Raw genomic sequence first — 14,112 nt, 5'->3', positions numbered from 1 at the left:
CTCCTGGGATCGACCTCGGTTCATTTGCCTTTCAAGCGAGTGCTCTACCAACTGAGCTATCGGGACCCCCAACGAGCTAATGGCTTGGGGTATGTTAATAAAAAAAACAATTCATCACTCACCTCGCAATTACCTGGTATTATAGATGAGATGTCTTCTTTTGCCGCGTGTCTTTAACGTTTGTTTGTTTTCCTGCACCTGTTTGATGGGTAATGTTGTATGTTGCACATCGGGGTTTAATTGGTGCAACACATTTACCTTTCTTGGTCATTGTGTGTCATGATGAAAGTTAGAATATTATTATCTCAGACGCCTGCAGAAGAAAAACAATGTTGGTGATGATAATGATGATGATGATGATGATGATGATAATGATGATGATGATGATGATGATGATCATGATGATGATGATGATGAGGGTCATGTTGATGGTGATGGTGATGATGATGATGATGATGATAATGATGCCGATGATGATGATGATGATGATGATGATGATGATGATGATGATGATGACGATGATGATGGTGATGATGATGATGATGATGATGATGATGATGATGATGATGATGATGATGATGATGATGATGATGATGATCCAATCCCTGATTAAACGTTGACATAAAAAAAAAAATTGATTGATTGAGGAATAAAACATTTAATTCAACCGATTAATGAAATTAGATATCTGTCATTAATAATCCCGTTGAAGATGTTTTTACATGAATGATAATGGCTATCAAAATGAACATAATATTATATTTTAACTCTCTCCTTACCAGCCCTTCTCTGGATTTTCCCCAAAACTTCACACCCAATTAACACAAAAGTAGATTTTTTATCAGTCAAACGCAACAGCAGTAAGTTCTTGCGATACATAACATATTTAGCATCATTTAACAAAAAATTATGTTGGTCAAAAGAAACTTGAATAAGAAAAATGTTGGTTGTATCGTAACGGATGTGACGATTTTCCTATAGTTGGTAAGGAGAGAGTGAATATGTTGGTTTTGAAGTAACATGTTTTGACACTTTCATCGGGGTGTCAGGCAAATACAGATTATGCTACACTATCTTTCTATCTCTTCTTCTTCTTTTTCATCTTTTCTACTTCCTCTCACTCCTTTCTCTCTTCATCCTCCTTCCCTCTTTTCCTCTTAACTTTAAAAACAAACGCAATATCACCTAATTGTGCTGAAAGCGATTTAAATTCAGCCCAAGCCAACAGCAACACTTAACATGCAGGGGAAGGAAGACCTGATACGTCTATTTATTAAACGGTAATACAATTTTTTCCGACAAAAATGACGCTGTTACAGGCCAAGTACACATTTCATACGTGAGTACGGTGAGTAAAGACCTTTTCCATAGACTCACTCACAGACCAACAGCAGGACTCGAACCAAAGTCCTACAAGTCGTGTGTCATATCAATAGAACATAAAAATGCCCCGCTAATATTTGACCAGTAATACACATGCATACAATCCTCAAGATCCCAAGACACAGTCAAAATAACCTAGTTTTTATTGTTATGATTCTGCCGTAATCTGAAAAAACAGGTACTATTTAAAATTTTGGCCAGAATCTCTTCCTCAAATATCGACCGATTAAAATGACCCTCCTCGTGTCAAAAACTCTCAAACCTGGGACTTCTGTGAAGTCCCAGGTTTGAGAATTGTTGACAATATGAGGGTCATTTTAATCGGTCGATATTTAAAGGACGAGTTTTCTGGCCAAATTTTTAAATACATGTTATTTCAGAGTACGTCAGATCTGTAACGGGCATTAATCAATTTATCTGTAGATGAGCCAATACATGAGTACTAATGTGGTATTAATGTACTTATTAATCAATGTCATTCGGTCTCAGGTGATTTCAGCGTAATTTGAGTTATAGAGTAATGGCGTAGAGAGTTATGTGCGATAGTAGGTCAATTACTGTGTTCCTATCTGCCTCCTTCTTATTCTACTCCCTCTCCTCCTCCTCCTCCTGCTCCTCTTCCTCCTCATCTACGGCCTCCTTTCCCTTCTCGTACTTCTCATCATCATCATCATCATCATCATCATCATCATCATCATCATCATCATCATCATCATCATCATCATCATCATCATCACCATTATCATCCTCCTCTTCCTCCTCCTTCTCATCATCATCATCATCACCATTATCATCATCCTCATCATCATTATCATCATCATAATCATCATAATCATCATCATCGCTTTATCCAATCCCATTATTCTTAAATTAACACCTTATAAAACTTGGTACCCTGGATATTAAAGACTCAAAGGTTTAAAGTTTACTTTAGGCAGTTTGTCAATCCAGATCACAAATCATAACATATTTCTAGTTAATAAAATTGCGTTATTTCATTCTGGGAGAAAACTGGGTATAATAATTATAATTTTGACCAAGAACTTGCTGTACGAATTCAAAACAAGTAAACAAAAACGATAACGACGACGACGACGACAGCAACGTCAACCAAAAAACACGCTCATTCCACTGTCAATAGTGAAGGCTATCGAAATTCTGCTCGAGTGTAACCGAGACACAAGATATACGATGATAATAATGATTGTGCATATTATATGAAATTATTATATTTTTTTTTAGAATCTGTTTAGGTAAACAGACTTATCAGATCTGAAGATACTTCGAAAGTGTCGATACAGTTAACCCTCTCCTTACCACCCATAGGAAAATCGTCACATTCTTTACGATGTAACCGAAAATTTTCTCATTCTGAATTCTCTTGCACATCACAAAATGTTTTTAAATGCTTTGATTACAGCTATAAATACTAAACACTGTGTTGTAGAGCTCACTTGTTACTTTTTTGTTTGAGTAAGAAAAGTCTATTTTTGTGCTGGGTGGGTGTGAATTTTCGGGGGAAATTCTAAAAGTAGCTGGTAAGGAGAGGGTTAACGGAAACAGCTCGATGGAAAGAGGGATAATAGCGGACAAAGCAACATGATACTCCTCATGGCCTGTTAGGAGACGTATAATATAATGACATTTGTAATATAGAAGGAAGCGAGAGGCGGGGGAGGGGAAAGAGATAAAAAGATATGAGGGTCAAAAACAAACAAGGGCACAAAATGAAGAATAACAAGTCTTCCTGAAGAGAAAAACCGCCGACCGAATTCCAGAATAATGAATAGGAAATAAAAGTGCAAGATATCCACTGTTTGTCCAGAGAGAGAGAGAGAGAGAGAGAGAGAGAGAGAGAGAGAAATAGAGAGAGAGACAGAGAGAGAGAAAGAAAGAAATAGACACACACACTCACACACACACACAGAGAGAGAGAGAGAGAGAGAGAGAGAGAGAGAGAGAGAGAGGGATGCAATTCGTAACGACTACAATGAAGAGGTCTTTTCAAAAGTTAGCCAAAATCATGAATTTGCGTTTTATAATGTCAAAAATTTCTGGTAATCTAAATAATTGGTTTTATGTGTCTTGATATTCTTCTAAATTGAGTGAGAGTCCCGAATCCAACTTAGCAAATCAGATTTTACTTTTATAATTATATAAAAAATTGAAAAAATAATCCATTGAGTTTTAGAGGTTGAAGAATTATTTGTCAGGTTACGTTTATGAGCTAGTGGTAATTGAGAAGATGAAGTTTTTAATGTGTATATTGTGTGGTAGATAGTGTTTCCGGTCTTTGGAGGTCGAGATTCGCAAGTGCATTCATTCAAAAGAAAGTAACAGAGGCAGCCTTGATAGAACTCCAGACATTTCGTTTGGACATTCACTCTAGGAGCTTTTATGTCTGGACGAGATGCGCCCCGTCACCCCGATCTGAGCTTCTTGCACAAAGACAACATTGTGTGTCCACGAGATAGTGATTATCTCCCTTCTCCAGGATTGGGCAGCAGCTTCAAATGGTCTCACATTACAATAATATTATGATGCGCGATTCATGCGGCAAACTCGTTGGCTGGGGCAATGTATATTATGCGTTTCAGAATAACACCATTAAGTAATGATCTGAATTAGCAAGTCTCAATAATCGTAGACCAATCGTAGCAACCAATAAATAATTATCCGGTTACGCAATGACAAAAAAAAACCAAAAAACAAAAAAAAAAAAAAAACAACAGCACATCACTGTTTAGTGCAACTGCCATAGCTCATCATTCCGTTTAAACGGACTTCAGCCCAAAGCGACACGTTGTAGTATGTAGGAAATCATATGCAAATTAGAATCAACTCGACAAATTGAGGCTGAACGGCAATCGGTGATTACAAGGCCATGGCTGATGTAGAACGATGAGGGATCCTTGTTTTTAATTTTGTCTTGGAAAAAACATTGTCTTGTAAAAGTTTGGAGGTGATAAGATCTAATTTCACGTCTCAATTGAGGCACTGAATGGGTGTGACCGACGTGTACTTATTCACAGGTCTAATAACCCAAGACGCTATGGGCTCATCGTTGTAATGGAAACTCTCAAAACCAGCGCGAAATTATGTCAACTGCAACAATGTTAAATCAAGTCGACAATTAAGTTTGGGCATCGTACTTGTAATGTGACAGTGAGTAATCGATTACAATTTTATCTAAAATAAATGCTTTCATTGAGGTGGTAGTTTCTTTTTTTCCTATTTCTGATCGTTGGTACTTTAAACTTAATTTTCCTAATTCTAGTGCATAACGACAACATACCAGAGTGATTTGATGGATCATTATACTAGGCTTGACTGAAAAGTCTTGACACTTACTAAATATTTATGATTGTATTTAACTCACCAGTATCGACTATACATCAAAATATTTCTTGATCTTAATTTATCTTATTTGAACCCCTACTCCAAAATGCCGGTCGAGAAATGAGCCATACAAAATTTCAAAATTAAACGAGCTTACCTTAAGTGAGACTCGTCTCGCGAGTCCAATTCCGAATGGGGAACAAATGAATAGAATCACGTGACCCTTCAGGCTTTAACTTGTATGCACAGACAAATGATACGGGAAGGGGAAAACCCAATCTAACTATTAGTAGTTAATCCGTAATGAGTGAGCATTTGTTCTCCATTCTGAATTGGACTTGCAAGAGTCTCGGTTAAACATCACAGGTAAGTTCGTTCAATTTTGAAACTCTATCTCGTATACCAATTCCAAATTGGAAACAATTGAATATTTAAATTGTGTGTCTGTTAAACTCACTCGAAGATCTGTAAGTACAGCTGATGAAATATCCTAATGAACTTTAAGAGGTTTGTGGTAAGAAGGAACATCGGTTGAGGCAATAAAATACTATGATTGCGTAATTAACGTATTTCACGTATTGAAAAATAAAAATTCCGAAAATTTAAATCACCAAAAGTGTGCGAATAAAAAGTCACGATTCAGCTCTGCGAAGTTTGTGCAATTACTCTTGTGGTAAAACCTTTGAAAAGTCGATTCTGTTGACTAATCAGCTGTTTTTATGATAACATCAATTTGAACCCCTTTTTGGGCCGCTTTGCTAGTTGAAGCTGATCGTGTAGAGCGAGGTTTAACTCACTCAACCCTAGAGATTTTTGCTACTTTTCAAAATTGGGAAAAAAATGTATTAAAATGACAATGTATATTAACAACTACCATTAACATGCAAAAACTAAAAACATTAGTAGCTTTTATACCACGCCAAAATTTTGTCTCATAAAAATGTAATAAATAGGCATGGGGTAAAAGTAACCCGAGTAAACTACGGATCAAGGTTGAGTGAGATTTGTATATTAATACCTGCTAACTACATGGTTTTTTTTGGTCCACCTACGTAATGTGTCCCAAGAAATTGCGTCATGAGAAGAGGATATTTTGATAAATTGAAATTACCCCCCCCCCCACTCTATCATATTTCCCAAGAGAGACTGAGTGTCACCATGCGTCATCACGAGGGAAGTGACGTTACGACTATTGAAGCGTATTGCAACATGAATACATGTTATCTTAAAATCTGGACAGACGGCGGGGCAGAGAATTATCTTGCACGGTTGCCCGCAAGGAAAAGGATTTTAAATAAATGTTATATTCATTACAACTATTTTTAGTTATTTAATGCGGCTAAAATTATGTGGTCTTGTGGTATGACCTCCGCTGTCGGATCGGAATATCCTGAGTTCGAACCTCGCTCGGCGCAAAGTTGAGTCCTTGGAAAAGGCTCTTTAATAATAATAATAATAATAATAATAATAATAATAATAATAATAATAATAATAATAATAATAATAGTAATAATAGTAATAATAGTAATAATAATAATAATGTACTTTACTCACATTCTCTCAATTTACTCAGGTGTAGCGTTGTCTCTGTCGGAAAAAATCGTAATATCGACTAACAGGCGTCATGTCTCATTCTGCATGTTACTTGTTGTTGTAGTTGGTCAGGGGCCCTTTGTAAAGCGTTATGACCACGTTTAATAGATATTGCTGTATAAGAGCGCTATATAAGAGCTCACGTTTTAAAAAAAATCATGAGATTATTTTAAATGTGTACTCATTAAGGCGGCGCCAATAGGCATCAATATTTAATACAATGTGGCCTGTCGCATAAAAATGGAATCATCTCGGGTTGAACTAGATACAAAAGAATAACATAACATAACATAACATATGGTATAGGGCAAAATAGGATAAAATCCCTTGAATGACCTTAATATTAATAGTAATGCCATAAATCTATTGATTAAATATTACAATAATGATACACGTGGTAAAGATAGTATTTCAACTTAAATGTACTCATGTATATGTGGTGTACAAATGATTTATTAAGTTGAAATAATTAAAATTGTGAGATTTTAGTGTTTGGTCAATTTAAGAAAAGTTTTTACCCATAAAACCTATCAAAAAATTTCACGTTTCCTATTTTTGAATATTACTACATTACTTAAGGCCTTTCGCTTCCTAATCATCCGATCGGGACGCCTCGGCTGCCTCTCTAATCATCCGTGTCATTTCTTTCCACTGTTTACGGTCTTTTGAATATTTATGCATATCTATTTTTGAATATTAATTAACCAAATAACTGCCCTAATCCGGGGGAAAAAAAACAACAAAACGTATTTAAAATTTTGCCCAGAAAACTCGTCCTTTAAATATCGATCGATTTAAATGACCTTCATCTTGCAAAAACTCTCAAACCTGGGACTGAATTGCGAAGTTTTAGGTTTGAGAGGTTTTTCTTAGACGAAGGTCATTTAAATCGATCGATATAAAATTTGAAGGACGAGTTTTCTGGCCAAATTTTAAAAAACCTGTTATTCCAGAGTACGGCAGTTAACTGGTTACAGTTAAAACATTTCCATCCGTTTGGAGCGTGTCGGTCACATACTGTCATGTTCTCCTGGATCGGAAGGTCCTGGGTTCGAGCCTCGCGCTCGGCGCAAAGTTGCGTCCTTGGAAAAGGCTCTTTACTCACTTTCTATCACTTTCTACTTAGGTGTAAAATGAGTACCTTGCCGTTAATAACGTTGTCTTTGTCCGAAAAATTGCAATATCGCCTAACAGGCGCATGTCCCGTCCTACATGTTAAATGTTGCTGTTGACCAGGGACCCCTTATAAAGCGCTTTGAGCACATTTAGTGGATATTGCGCTATATAAAGCTCAATTTTATTTATTTTTATTAATCATCTTCCACTTCCGTCTAGTTATTTCCAAGATTGGTGTCATCACAAGACTAACTATCAGAGAGGGATTATATTCAGTTTGTGCCATTATTACTAGTATTTACGAATCGTTGTTTTTCGTATAAGTTTACATTTCTTTGACGTCAGTTTTTTTTTATCTTCGTTTATTTTGACGTTTGTTTAGTGTATTTTAAAGAGATAAAGAGCTTTAAAAATACTTAGTGTCACATTAAAATTCGTTGTAAAAGAGATGATGTAAAATAAAATGGTCATATTTTTAGCTGCAAGAAATAATGGACAGCACTACCGAGATATTTATAATAATTCTACTATTGTCAATAAAGTTTGGGCTTTGTGATATTTATTTTGTAGACAGTTGACCGGGGTATAAAAAGGCACCAATCATACTGGCTTTCGACAGATGCAAATGTAAATACAATTAAAGTGGGAAAATGCGATCAGTATTCCAGACCACTTAAGTGAGTTATCGTTTGATATCTAAAAAAACGGAATACAATTACTATAATATTAAAGCCTGTGGCAACAGAATAATCGTTATGTTACTGTATAATATGGAATAATGAACCAATTCATCTTATTGCCTCAATTCTCTGTAAACAAAGATTAAAACAATTTCGGAAATTTTACAGAAACAAATGAGTAAATATCCTAAAAGCGTGTTTGTATAGAAAATATTATCACAAAATAGATCCGGCAAAAAGTAAATAAATTACAGTTTCAGTTCAGGAAATAAAGTACAAGGTCCAATTCGGTCAGGGACAAAAAGATCTTTATAAACATATAAAATATCTGAATAGATTTATAATACGAGTAAAAATACTGTGAGACAGATTTTCTATAAAATCAATACCCTTTCTTACCTAAACTGCCATAATCAGAAAAAAAATGTTTAACAATTGTCATGTGGATATAATTGTTTCCATTAATTTCGTGATTTTGTAGACTGGTTTGTAAATGTTGACCAGTAAATTGCATGACATCTGAAACAATGTAAAATCATAATTTCTCAGAGACTTATGTATACTTATTATCGTTGTTGCTTTCATGATTATTTTTGTCATTAATATTTCATTGTACTATGAACTTTGTACATTTATGATTCATTCGATCTTGACCAGTTTTCAATTACCTAATATAGTATTTTCGATTTTACATTGCCGTACTGATACATTTTTTCCTGACATTCAAAGTTGTGTAAAACTGTCTGTGAATGATACAATGCAAGCTATATGAGATTCTGTAATTATAAACTATTGTATAAGGCATTTAAAGGATAATTCCTATTAAGCCTTTAGTAAGGTAAGATAAGATAAGATAACATATAGGCAAGATAGCTTGTCCTTTCAACATCGAATGATTAAAATGGTCTTCATCTCGGCAAACACTTCTCAAACCTTGCGAAGTCCCAGGTCTAGGTGCTTTTTCAAGATTAATGGCCATTTCAATTGATCTTTATATAGCGTAATATCCACTAAATGTGCTCAAAGCGCTTTACAAGAGGTCCCTGGTCAACAGCAACATTTAACACATGACGCCTGTTAAGCGACATTACGATTTTTCGGACAAAGACAACGTTGTTAACGACCAGGTACTCATTTTACACCCCGAGTACGGTGAGAGAAAGTGAGTAAAGAGCCTTTTCCAAGGACTCAACTATGCGCCGAGCGCGAGGCTCAAACCCAGGACCTTCCGATCCGACAGCGAGTGTCATACCACAAGACGACATAGCCGCACAAATTTATAAATATTTGAAGGACGAGATTTCTGGTTTTAAATACGTGGATATTTTTTTTTCAGACCACGGCAGCATAGACCTATCAGTTTTCACCAACAGCGATGTAGAAGAGAGATGTCCCTGCAGAAAGGGCATTTCACAAACAGGAGGAAGAGCCAAGATCATCATCTTCATATTCACAAGAAAGTTTCGCACTTCTTGTCGAGAGTAATTTGGAAAGAAACTGACTCAAAGTCAACTTAAGAGTGAGGATTTCACAATCAGCAGCTATTGATAGAATCATTTACCAGTCAGATCTCTTTATAATTTCTGCCCGATATATCCTTAACCCTCTCCTTACCAACTATAGGAAATTCGTCACATTCGTTACAATACAACCAAAATTTTTCTGATTCAAATTTCTTCTGTACATCATAAACTTTAAAGAAAATGAACAGTGTGTTGTAGAGCATGATTTGCTAAAGAAATTATGTATCGCAAGAACTTTACTGCTATTGTGTCTGAGTGATAAAAAATCTATTTTATGGCAGTTGGGTGTAAATTTTTGGAGAAAATCCTGAAAATGGCTGGTAAGGAGAGAGTTAAAGAGCTGACCGAATATCATAAAGTAGAGCGTAGACAAGATAGGCATCTGAAAATGTGTGTATAGGGAATGAGATTAGCGGAAGAGTAGCGTCCCTCGATTAGACGTCACCTTACAGAGAGAACGTCAATTTGGTTTTGAAGTGTCTCAAGCCGCTTTCACAGGAAGCGAGGACGAGAGACGCATGCACACAACCAACATGACGTTCTCTCTAATAACTTTTCCGCCGGTGACACTCCAATCAAGGAGGGACGCTACTCTTCCGCTAATCTCATTCCCTATAGAACAGTGTCTAAGAAAACAAAAAAAATAATAATACAAGAAAAAAATTCCCAAAAAATCAGTCTGCCCCAGTCGAGTCAGGCTGAGTTTTTGGGATAGTTTTTCTTTCCTTGTATATCTCTTTCTGTTTTATCTGGCATTGTTCCTTAACACATTTTCAGATTTATTTATTACACGCGTGCCTGTTTCCTAAATTGTTAGCGTGGGCACATGATCTGGTCCGTTGTTTTCCATCACTTGTCATGTAACGAATACCGGCTCCAAACCTCTTCTTATTCTAACACGCGCCGACCAAGAATGTCCCAAAGGTATTCAATCGGTGAGAGGTCTGGTGATCGTGCTGGGCATGGGAGCAAAGTGATGTTGTTTTGCTTGAAGGAATCCCTGCAGATACGTGCCGTATGAGGGCGGGCATTGTCTTGTTGAAATATCGAAACGGCAATTTGTTGGAACAGGGGCACGACTTAAGAAGCCAGCACCTCGGTTTAGTAACGTTCTGCGTTACGATTTCCCGAGATAACAAGGAGAGAGGTTTTGGTATCGATGTTTATGCCACTCCAAACCATAACGCTGTCACCAACGAACGGTTCAACTTCCATGATGTTCTGGTCTTGGAAACGACTGGTAAGAAGTGCTCTCCAAATACGGACTCTCCGTCAGACTGGGGCAGGTTGAAGCAACTTTAGTCTCTAAAAAGGACTGTGTTCCATTGGGGTTGGAACTGCCGATTTGCTGAGTGAAGACGTATTCATGGTATGGTCCACAGCATCAACCCATCTGCCTTAAGGCGCAGTTTCACAGTCTGTGAGGTAAGGTTGTATTGCCAGGCAACGGTTGTTGCTGACGTGAAAGGGTTGTCTCAGGAAGATTGGCAGATCTCAGCATCCTGGTTTTTGTCAGTTTTGCTTCTTGTGCTGTGACTGCAGTCAAGACGCTCACTGATTTGAGGTTAAGTCAGGCCAGACGTCCTCATGCCAATGGCTTGATTCCTCGGGACCTCGAAAAGTCTTAGAATCGTTGCAGAGATTCAGCAGTGACCAAATGAATTCTGACATTGCAGCTTCGGAACTGAAGTATTTATACTGAGGATGACTATTTTTCATCATAATGTTTTCATGGATACATAAAGTGGTGTAAAACTTGGTGACTTTGGAGGTTCTGGTAAAATCCAAACATCTAAACAATTCTTCGGATGATTCCGATTTGGAGCACACAATTTTTCACAATTTTGAACTCTCGTCTTTGAAGTCATCTTTTTATTTTTGCTGTAGACTTAATTTGCAAAGACTACATCATGTGTTGCATATCACAATAAAGGCAATAAAACAAACATTCATAACACCATAAGGTTTATTATCAAAACAATTGTCATCTATCCAGAAAATGAACAGAGGACGTGAGACGCATGCGCACAACCAACATGACGTTCTCTCTCTAATAACTTTTCCGCCGGTGACGTCACAGACTATGGGTGACGTCCAATCAAGGGACGCTACTCTTCCGCTAATCTCATGCCCTATAGGATGTCTTACTTACCTAATATAAGAGCCAACTTTCGTATTACCACAGATTTTCAGTACCGAGATCCGGTACATCCCTTATGCAATTTAATTATTTTTTTTTTTAAAAGATGTTCATTTACATAAACAGTGCCAAACAAGGGTGGTAGACCGTGAACGTGTATTTAATTGTATTTCATTGATTTAATTGATTTTTAATGAGCCAGACACCGTACAGGGGAAATTGATAGGCACATTGGGCCAAATGCTGATATCACTTTCACTTCCCAATGGAATTTAGAAATACTGCCACGCAGTGACAAAAAGCTTTTTTACGTTTTGACATGATGTTTCTTTGCCCTCTGGTCCTATAAAACATATTGAAACACAATCTAAAGCGATCCTCGCCTTGTTATAATCATTGTTTAATATCATTTGTATACATTTCACAGATCTTTTCCTTCAAATAGCGATCGATTGAAACAATTCTCACCTTGTCAAATACTCCTTATTCGTTGCTTTTTTAAATCGGTTTTACGGTACTTGTGGCGTTTTTAGGTCATTTCAACGCTGGTAACAGGGGAGATGGTGGCGGAAAGGTTGTAGTTTTGAAGTTAAAAACGCCAAAGAAAAAGAAAGACAAAGGGGAACTGGTTCAAAACAGGAACAGAAAATGCCACGAGCATTACACCAATTTGCCTATTTTAACATTTCTTAAAATTGAAGTCTCTTTAAACCAAAACTTCTTTGAAGAAACATGTTTTTCGTGCAAAAGAGTTTTCTTAAAGTTAAAAGTTTATATTAATCAACCGAAACATAGAGTAAAAGTATATTGTTTTTGGTGTTTTTTCATTATGACTAAAGTGTAAAATATGCGTTGTTTCAGAGTACCGAAGCATTACATTATATCGAGCTAAACGTTGCTTTAGGCATAATATAAACACAGATAAAATTTATTGAAATTTAACGTTATACAGTACTCGTTGTACTCAAGCACGCTGTAGGGAGGTAACCAATACAATCGGACAACCAGCTACAGCATGTTATATTATTGTAGAGCCTACTATACTGGAATTCGATGTGTTATAATCCAGCCAGTATTGGCCTGAAAATGCTGTCATCTTTAAACTCTCTCTCTCTCTCTCTCTCTCTCTCTCTCTCTCTCTCTCTCTCTCTCTCTCTCTCTCTCTCTCAAAAACAAAAAAAAAACAAACGTTATCTTTCAAATAGGGTGGCCGCAATCAGCTATTATTCTGTCTTACACAAACAATAATGTCATTTTCCCTGCAACCCCACCCACCTCCCCTTTTTCAGGACACTCCACCTAACCTTGTCAGCAATGAGACCAGTTCTGATTCAATCTTGGCCCACTTTACGTACACGCGAGGATTCGATCTAGTATAATGTCTTTATGAACTAGATTAAGAACTTTAGTATAAAATCCAAACGATCAGACTTAAAAAATTAAGTTTAGTTTTAAGCTTTCGGATCGGGTGATCTTGAGTTCGAGCCCCGCTCTATGCCGCGCATAGTTGAGTCCTTGGAAAAGGCTCTTTACTCACATTATCTCATGGCACTCAGGTGTAAAACGAGTACCTGGCCGTTACCAGCGTTGTTGTCTGTTGGAAAAAAATGGAATATCGCCTAACAGGCGTCATGTCTTGTCCTATACGTTATATGTGTTGCTGTGGACCAGGAACCCAATGAAAAGCGCTTTGAGCATGCTATTTAAAAGATCAAGCTAAAGTTATTTTTAAAAAAAAAACTGATTGTAAGCATCAGATTCACATTGATATAATAACACTAACAGTGCTAAAGGAAGGAGTTGGTTAATATTAGATCTGGCATGGGCGGAAGGTAAAATTATTCAAAAACAGCAATACACCAATTTGTCTATTTTAACATTTCTTAAAAGCAAAGACTCTTTAAACCCAAAAATTCTTTGAAGAAAAATGTTTTGGTACTAAAGAGTTTTCGTAAATTTGAAGGTTAAATTGACCGAAACATAGAGTAAAAGTTTGTTGGTTTTTTGTTTTTTTTTCATTATGACTAAAGTGTAAAATATACTACTAAGTGTAAACTATTTTTCTCTGCGGTTGAAAACGCATATCAATAATCGGATAATGATGTCACCAAGAAGTAATTTGGTGGTGAATAAATTAAATGACTTGCTTTTATTTATAGCCAAGTATTTATTGTGGACATATTTGCAAAACAGGAAATGTGGCGAAATACTGATGAAGTAATCAACACTGTTTTTGTTGAGGTTTTTTTCTCCAAATATCGAATGGATCAAAACTTATTATGTGGTCTAGTGGTATGACACTCGCTTTCGGATCGGAAGGTCCTGGGTTCGAGCCTCG

Source organism: Berghia stephanieae, chromosome 3 (assembly GCF_034508935.2).
Source record: "Berghia stephanieae isolate SIO BIC M18660-M18661 chromosome 3, UCSD_Bste_1.3, whole genome shotgun sequence".
Lineage (NCBI taxonomy): Eukaryota > Metazoa > Mollusca > Gastropoda > Nudibranchia > Aeolidiidae > Berghia > Berghia stephanieae.
Note: the sequence above shows the minus strand (reverse complement) of the source record.